The following is a 9,165-nucleotide window of genomic DNA, read 5'->3' as shown; positions in this document are numbered from 1 at the left end:
GTCTTTTGGCAATTGCTCCCCTTCCTTTCTCTGATTTTCCCTATTTACTCCATGTGTCTGTAATGCTGTGAGAGGGGAAATAAGATTACATTAGATTATATACTCAGTGACTTGGCATAAAGGAGAAAAACTCATTCAAAGAAAAGAAAGACATATGGTGTAAAAATGTGATAATTAAAAAGAAATGTACTAAAAGTGGAGTGAAAGAAAGAAAAACTTGGAACCACTCTTCAATCTCAGAGTGAATCACCATGCCAACACCCAGGAACAAGATGTGTTGCATGGTTTGCCTCAGAAATTACCTGCCATGAATTCACTGGCTTGTCTAGGAAAAGGTAAGATTACAAACTATAAAGAATGGTCCTGATGAAATGCATTTTAGTATTACTAAGTATTAAATTCATTCTTCTGTTTGAGGAAAGAAATAGCTTTCCCTAGCTGCTGCACATGAATTTATTTTGAAAGTGAGTCCAATGCTAATCGTGACTTTTTGTTGCTCCAGACAACCATCTTGCCTTTTTCCTCCAATTCTTAACACATGTGTGCTGCTTCTTTGGGTTATTTTTTAAAGTAATACAAATTTATTCACTATGTATATGCACGCACACAAACTCATAAACAAATACAAGCACCTTTCCCCATTCTTACGAGAACCTGAGTACTTCTCTGTAGTTTTTAACAGCTTTGTTTTCTTTTTGGATGGATATAGAGGAATTGTTTCTTTAAGTTTGAAAATACATCTCCTTTCAAAATAGATATATTTGCCAAAGCCCATGCTAGGAATTTGTCATCATGGGGAGAGAGAAAAGATGTCAGATGACCTACTGATTGATGATACCCCATCCTGGGAAAGATACATGAGCTATACATTCATTGTATGAAACTTTTCTTTATAAATTCCAGGCATTAATAGTGTTATGTTTATTTAAATTAGTATGTGTATACGTGACAATGATTTGTTATGGTTGTTTTTATTGTTGTGTGCCTTCAAATCATTTCTGACTTATGGCAACCCAAAAGAGAACCTATCATAGGATTTTCTAGGCAAGATTTGTTCATAGGAGGTTTTCCATTGCCTTCCCCTGAGGCTGAGAGCATGTGACACGCCAAGGTCACTCATTAGGTTTCATGGCTGAGCTGGAAATTGAACCCTAGTCTTCAGAGTCATAGTTCAACACTCAAAGCACTATGCTGCTCTGTGGCAATGGTACAATGTAAAAAATGTTTAGCAACATGGAAAAATACAGGTTCATTTAATACATGTTCTAGACATAACTCATTAGAAAAGACAATAATGCTTGGTAAAGTAGAATGCAGTAAGAAAAGAGGAAGATCACATTACAGGTGACAAATAAAATAAAAGGAAAAGTTCCATGTTAATATGTTCTTTTAAATGCCAGTGTAGATAGGGTTCCAAACTGGAAAATTTAGAGGTCCCCTATACAGTGGGCCCTTGTTATCTGCTGGGGTTTGGTTCCAGGACCCACCCACCCCTGTGGATTACAAAATCTGTGAGTGCTCAAGTCCCATTAAATACAATGGCATAGCAAAATGGTGTCCCTTATATAAAATGACAAAAATCAAGATTTTTATTTGGAATTTATACTTTTAAAAAAATATTTTCAAACTGTGGATGCTTGAATCTGTGTGTGTGGGGGGGGGGGGGAATCCATGGATAGGGAGGGCCAACTGTATTATACTTGGGAGCCAGTATGGTGTAGTGGTTTGAGCTTTGGACTAGGACTATGGAAACCAGGGTTAAAATCTCTGCTCAGCCATGGAAACCCACTTGGTTAGCTTGGGTGAGTCACATACTCTCAGCCTCAGAAAACCCCGTGATAGGTTCACCGTAGGATTGCCATTGGCCAGAAACGACTTAAATGCATACATAACAACAACAACTTTATATATACAGACACAGTCCACTGAGCACATATCTAAGATAACATTTTCACAGCAGCAGGAAGAAGGACAAGAAGTGCCCAATGAATCTATAGGGCCATGTGACAGGCTATTAATACAAAATACAGTAGTCTTGACTATCCAGCCTTCGGTCATCAGACATTCCGGATTATCTGACATTGCGGCTGCTTGGGGGTGTGGCTGTAGGCATTTCCACGCCCCGAGACATGCCCCCAAACAAAAAATGTTGTTACTGTAATTTTACTGCAATGTTACTATTACTGTTACTGCAATAAAACTTCAATACATTTGCAGTTTACAGTGATTTCAAGGCCCTCCAGATTATCCTACATTTTCAGCTATCCGACTATCAGCCCACCCGTTTATGTCAGATAATCAAGACTCTACTGTAAATATAAATATGGGGAAAGCACAACTGTTAACTGTATTCAGTCAGGACATAATTCCTTGGGGTTATTTTCCTTCATTCTATCATTCTTCCACCTATTCAGAGCCTGGCAGCTTCTATTTCTACTTGGGAAACACCTTCCCATCCTTGGCAATGTCACAGTAAATGCCATAGGAATGACACACAGCAGGAGATGGTCCACCACTATTTAAGAAATGTGGCTTCCTCTATTGTGAAGTACAGTGTTGCAGAAATATGCTTCTGTTTTCCTTGCATTCCCTTTATAAAAGGACATAGACCTCTCTCTGGGGCCATTCACACTGCATTCTGTACCTTGAGGAAATGTATGCAGTCTCTAATACAGGTCCCTTTGTTTATTCCCTCAGAATTGTTTAAATATGTCTATCTCAGGACTCAGACTTTAAATGAAAGCAGTGGGGATGCTGTCAGTAGGCCTAATATTTAGTCTTATTTTTATATTTAAATTTGGGGGGGGGGAACTTTAGGGAAGAGAGTTGTTCGAATATTTCCCCCCAACTTTCTCAGCAGTGCTAGGCAGAAGTTATAAGGAAGACACAGAAAGGGTAAACCAACATCTTGTCATTTACAGGTGGACATTTTATGGTCCCTGTGGATAGTGTCACAGACTGCAACTTCCACCTTCTCTCACTGTGGGCTATACTAGCAAGCTTTGATGAGAGTCATAGCCCATCAGTGGGTGGGGGGCACACAGTACCCATCTCTGTTGTAAAGCTTGAATTTAGAGCAAAAACAGTTCAAGAAAGCAATGAGCGAGTGGATGGAGCTAGGAACAACTCTGCAACTGTTGTTCAGGAAAGCATGCTAAGGAATGCCTGAACAGGATTATGCTGTTACTTACTCTTCCAACAACTTTCTCATTCACTTGGTTGCTTTCCTCTGGCTCAATGGCTATGTTTCTTTCAGAAGTAATCAGCCCCGATTTCCCTCCTTTCCTCCATTTTTCCTGAAAGCTAGAAGGTTATCTAGTAGTTCAGGCAAGGGACCATGAAGGCTAATGCACTAGTCATGAATGTCTGAAATGACTGAACTAACTGGTCCCGTTAAATGCCAACTTTCTGCACCAAAGAAACATTTCTAGAAAACAGCATGAAAGCAGCAGGCTGAAGAATGTTTTACAGATATCTACCAGGGGTGGTGGGAAGGCTGCTTTAGGAATATGTGTACAAAAGACACACAGGTTGGACCAACAAATATCTCCTTTCCTGTGTAAATGTATTTTTTGCAGCCACCCTTTCAGTTTTTCTGAACAGTGGAGTGAGATTTGACCAGAGAAGCAGCTGCCACAACCCTGCAGCAAATTAGGAGCCTGCCCAGCAAGTGTGTAAAGGGACTCTACAGTCATTGTCCTAATAAATCCTACCTGAGCTATCCCTGTTGGGATTCTTATCGAACTTCTGCTATATGAAATAGTACCACTTTGGACTGATGGTGGAAAAGCAGCATGAGCAGATTAAGCCCCCCCAAAAGTATGATGAATCTAATTTATTTAGTCTGCTTCTTAGCCACATTTCAGGACCGTAGTCTTTCCAAAGTGGTTTATAGTGTAAATACAGTGCAAAACAATACAACATCAATTACATCCATAAAATCACATCTGTAGCATCATTTAATGTGTTTTGTCAGTCTGTGTCTGTTCTGCTATACAAATCTGTATGCTTCATCACAGAATCACAAAATATGGTGTTTTAGCTAATACAGGCATTCTTAACCAGAGAAGTTTGCATGGATTAATTTCTGACAGATTCATGAACAAGTTGCTAAAAATGCTATCTTCTTCAATGATAATTTTTTTTTATGGAAATAATTTTTTACACCAAATTATCTTGTTAAGGTATATTCCAAGCAAGAGTAGGATGGCAGGGGATGTAACTAAATATGTTCAGGTAACACAAACATCTGCCAAAAAGACAAAGAATGGGTCAAGCCTGAACTTTCCCTAGAAGCAAAGATGGCTCCACTGAGGTTGTCATACCCTGGCCTTATCATGAGAAGACATGACTCACTAAAGGTACCTTTAGTACCTTTAAGGTAGAAGGCAGTGGAGAAAGAAGAGAATCAAATTCCAGATGGATAGACTGGATCAAAGAGGCCAAAGTCCTGAGTCTGCAAGACCTGAGCAGGACTGTTGATGATGGTGATTTGGAGGTCTCTCATTCGTAGGGTCACCATAAGTCAAAGTCAACTTGAAGGCAGTTAACAACAACAGAAAAATCACTATCATCAGTGTGTTATGAAGTTTCCAATACAATACAATAAATTCTATGCAAAACCTTCTGTATCTGTATTTTTGTGTCTTTTTTAGGGACAGGCAGTGCATGACTGAAAAGAAGTATAACCACCAATATAATGGGACGAAGAAGATGACTCTGGTAACATATGGGACCCAGTCCACCAACTGCTTCAGTTGACTCCCAAACAAATGGGGGGGGGGGGAAGGGTTGGTTTTTTTTTGCTCTAGAATGCACACTTATGAACTGATGTTGACCAAACTAGATACGTAGACATAAGGTGACATCCTGACTATTTTGAGCAAGTTTAGGATTGATTGGCAAACTTTGACATTTTAGAAAATGTGTATTTTTGGTCCATTTTGTTGGAACATATGAAACAAATTTAAAAATGGTAGGTGCTACTGGTGAAATGATTGCTTTATTTAATGCATAAGCAATAATATCATAAGTACTGGGTAAATATCCTACTTTTTTTTTTAAAAAAAAACAACACAATTTCAAATAAACTAGTAACACTAAAGAACAATTCTGAAACACCCACCAGGAGCTAAAAACTTAAAAGTGATGGGGGTTGCAATTTGGGGAGCTAAACATGAGGTGTTATAATTAATTTTATCACAAAACCATGACAGTTTTTAAAATGGAATATGGCAAAGTACCTACTGCAGAAAAATCTACTCATTTTTCACTTGGAGCACAGAAGCAAGCAGCATTAGCACTTCTGCTGTTGTATTTTCTGTGTGAGGGTTTCTCCTTGTGCTTTCTCTTTGATTTCATTTTCCCCCTTTACAGTATTTAAAGCAGCAAATGCTCTATGGTAATTAGGTAAACAGTTCATAAAATGCACAGACACAAAACTGATTAGTCAAATCATAGAGCAGAGAAGAGCAGTCTGTCATCCCTACATCACAGATGGGTTAACTAAGAAGCCAAACTGTTATCTTCTAATGGCCAACGCTGTAGTGATAATACTGGAACTGTAATGGATTGGATACAGACTTAGATATATTGACGGTAAATGCACTGAGAAAATTTGGGTCTTTTCTAAATATAATCAAGTTTTTAAAAGCAATAATTAAGTCTTTTTTAAAAGAATAAGTCTGGATCTATCCCATGTTGCAATATCTTGTGCAGACTTTTGAATTAAAAAAAATTTTTTTTTAATGCATATACATAATTTTAAACATCCATCATTTTCCATGTACAGTATCAATTATTCAAGTAAAAGATTTCATGCATTATTTACAAACCCTTTCCACCCTCCCTTTTTAGCATTCTGAATTTTCAATCAGTTATCTTTTTACTCATAGCAGTAAAAGGCAGTAGGGTTGCCATATCCTGGTTTTTCCCAGGACATTCCCAGTTTTTAAGGCTCTTTGGGATGTCCTGCCTGGTTTTGGGATCATGTCCTGGACCTGGCAAGGCCTCCCTGACCCAGGGGCCAATGCATGAGGTGTCAACTGGCCGGACAATGAACCAGTCCCCAAAACATCCAGGGGGTGAGGCCTGGATGGGCTTGGGGCCAGGGGTGGTTGTAGGCCACCTCAGCAGCCCGCTGCCTTCCATGCATTTTTGCCAACATGGGCAGGCAGGCAGGCCTGGTTCAGGCCTCCACGAATGGCCTGGTGGTTTTGGAGATTGAAGGCTGCTGTCGCCTTTAATTGGTTGTATTCTCCATTTTTCTTGAATGTCCTACATTTTGTCCTACATTGTTTCCTACGTTTTGTCCTGATTTTGTGGAAGAGAATTATGGCAACCCTAATTTTGAGGACTACACAACCAAAAACAGGTTTTGTGAAATCAGGAAGCATTTTGTTGCAGCTGAGTGGCATCAAGACAACAATGGATCATCCAGGAGAATCTGGTGATATCACTGAACAATGTCAGATTATCAGTAGTGTAAGTGGATCAAATCTTCTGGGAGAGTCAGTGGGTTAGGAGGCCCATGTCTGCTATTGACAGGATATACATACACAAAGCTGCTTGTATGGGAGGCTGTCAAGACAGAAATGCTGCTGGGGAGGTGGGATGTAGACCTATCTTCCCAAGAGCATGTAGCATTGATTCCCACCCTCAGCCTGATTTTCTAGCCATAGAGCAATGGAGCTCTACCTCTAAGACTTAGGATTTTATCACATCATGTTTGCAAAGTGGAATTAGAGCAGAATAGTAGCATCTGTGGTCATTTTTTATGACATGACACTGTGTCCATCCAGTAGCTTGTCTGCAGTCCATCCATTGCTGGAACACTCCTTCTACTTTATGGGCAGACCCGTAGGTGCCTCCCAATCATGCTGCTTTTTCACTATTGAGTGAGTGCATTAAGTTCCTCCAGAAAATGTTCTAATATGCAGGCAGTCATGTGGTGCAAAGTGGATGTGATTCTGCTCCTCTCCCCCTCTCCCTTATTATTCCCAAGCAAGCTGTTTTTCTGTTTCTCCCCAATTTCTTCTCTTCTCTTTTCCTTTCTTTATCTAATGGATTGCCATGATCATGCAATTGCAAACTATAGATGCCAATGTGTGGAAGGCAGATGCTGGGACAAAAGCAGCACCATGGCAATTTGGAAGAGAAGTATGATAATGAGTGTCCCCAACCTGGTATGTCTGCGTTTCCTGTATTAACGTGAGCCTGGTGTGATAGCCTCAATTGCATCAGCCAAAAACAGAGATAGGGATGCCAGACTTACACCTTGAAGGCCTTAAGTGACTGCTTCTGACCTCCTCCTCTCCTGGGGCTCCTGTTAGCCTGGCCTCATGATGCCAGCACTCCCATAGTGGTGCTAACACATCTGCACAAAGCAGGCCTGTATATGAAATTACTGTAGGTGCCCAAACATGTTAATTTCAGCCTTATATCTGAGGCAAGATATGAGCCCTGGCTGAAGCAGGAGACAAGCATTACCTGCTGGCCTTCATCCCCTCCTGTAGTGACATTCCCTTTTCCTCTTTTCCCCTTGTGTCCTGTCTTGTTTAGATTGTAAGCCTGGGGGCAGGGAACTGTCAACTATTGTTAGCCACCCTGAAATTCTTTGTGGCTAAAGAGCAGGGTGTAAATACTCTAAATAAACAAATACATCTTCCAGTTCCATTTTTTCATCTGGGACTAAGAACAGTTTTCCTGTCAATGTCTTTATTCCTAAGAAGCTGAAGCCACAGCCAAAAGTAGGTATTGGGGCCATTCACATTGCATTTTAAACTGGTTTACAAATTAGTGTAAATTGGGGTTGTCCACACTTGTGCTGGGTTTTCCTGAAGGTCATTCACATCTGCACCACCCCCCTGACCCAAATTTGGGGGGGCCCAGTGCAAATCTCCCTTAAGCCGTTTTTTTTTTAAAGTCAGGGACTTGAGAGGTTCTTTTCAAAGGAACCAGGGTTTTTGCGGGAGTTGCCAGTGAGAACTTATGAATCGATCCCATTTGGAGCTTCGCTCTTTCTCCTTCTCCTCTCCCCCCTTGCTACTGCTGGTTTCTTTTCTTCCTACCTCCTCTTCCTCTTGCCCTCGCTGTGGTATCTGTTGTCCCTCCTCTTCCTCTGTCCCCTGTCCGTGCTCTGGATCAGCTGTCCTCCGCTTGCCCTTGCCCTCCTCCTCCTCTTCCTCCTCCTCATCTGTCCCCATCAATGCCCAGGATCAGCTGTCCTCCACTTGCCCTTTGCCCTTGTCATGGCCATCCTCTGAGGCCAAGAGAATGTCCCCTTGCCCTTGCTCTCGTCCTCCTCATCCTCCTTCTCATCTGCCCCCGCTGCCATGACTGCCAGGATCGAATCTCTCCATGGCATTTTCATGTGAGTGTGAACAGGAATCTGGGATAAAATGCCATGGAGAGATTTGATCGTGGCAAATCAAATGCCATGGAGAGATTCGATTGTGGCAAATCCATGAAATAATGTGGGTTATTTCTTTAGTGTGAATGGGCCCAAAGTCTCTTCTTTCTTTTGTTCTCTTCATTCTTTCTCCCTTTCCTCCCCATTCAGCAGGCTGTTGCCAGAGGTCTGAACTGATCAATTGTTATGGGTTAGCCAAGAACCTGCCCTGGGAAACATATCATAAAATTCCACATAGGTGAAAATACAACACAACCTCCAGTACTTAACTTTTAGCTGCCAGGCTTATGTTCTAACTCACCATTTACCAAGCTAAGGTGAGTACTGGGGAAAATGTGGGTCATTCCATGAGGTCAGTTGAGAATTCTGACCTCTATAATGAGCATGTAAAAAAAAAAAGACTTATAGTGGCATAAATCAGTTTATGCCATCGTAAATCACTAACGCTAGCACTTACTGAAATCTGGCTGAGGACCACAGATTACCCACCGCCTGTATACATGCATAGGTGTTATACTTGATCCTAAACTGATAAGAAAGGAGTGAAATCATGCATTTGTGGCTTTTGGCAAGTATTTACATCATTAACAAAAGTTGATCTTCAGTGAAAAAATAGAGTGAATTTTGTAGAGTGAACAGACTATCACAGAAGGGGAAAATGATGTTTATTAACACTGGATGTACAGCCAGCATGGTGTAATAGTCTGAGTGTTGCACTATGACCGAAGACCATGGTTTGAATCCCGCTCAGCCAT

Source organism: Sceloporus undulatus, chromosome 2, assembly GCF_019175285.1.
Source record: "Sceloporus undulatus isolate JIND9_A2432 ecotype Alabama chromosome 2, SceUnd_v1.1, whole genome shotgun sequence".
NCBI classification, from domain to species: domain Eukaryota; kingdom Metazoa; phylum Chordata; class Lepidosauria; order Squamata; family Phrynosomatidae; genus Sceloporus; species Sceloporus undulatus.
This window is presented reverse-complemented; position numbering follows the sequence as displayed.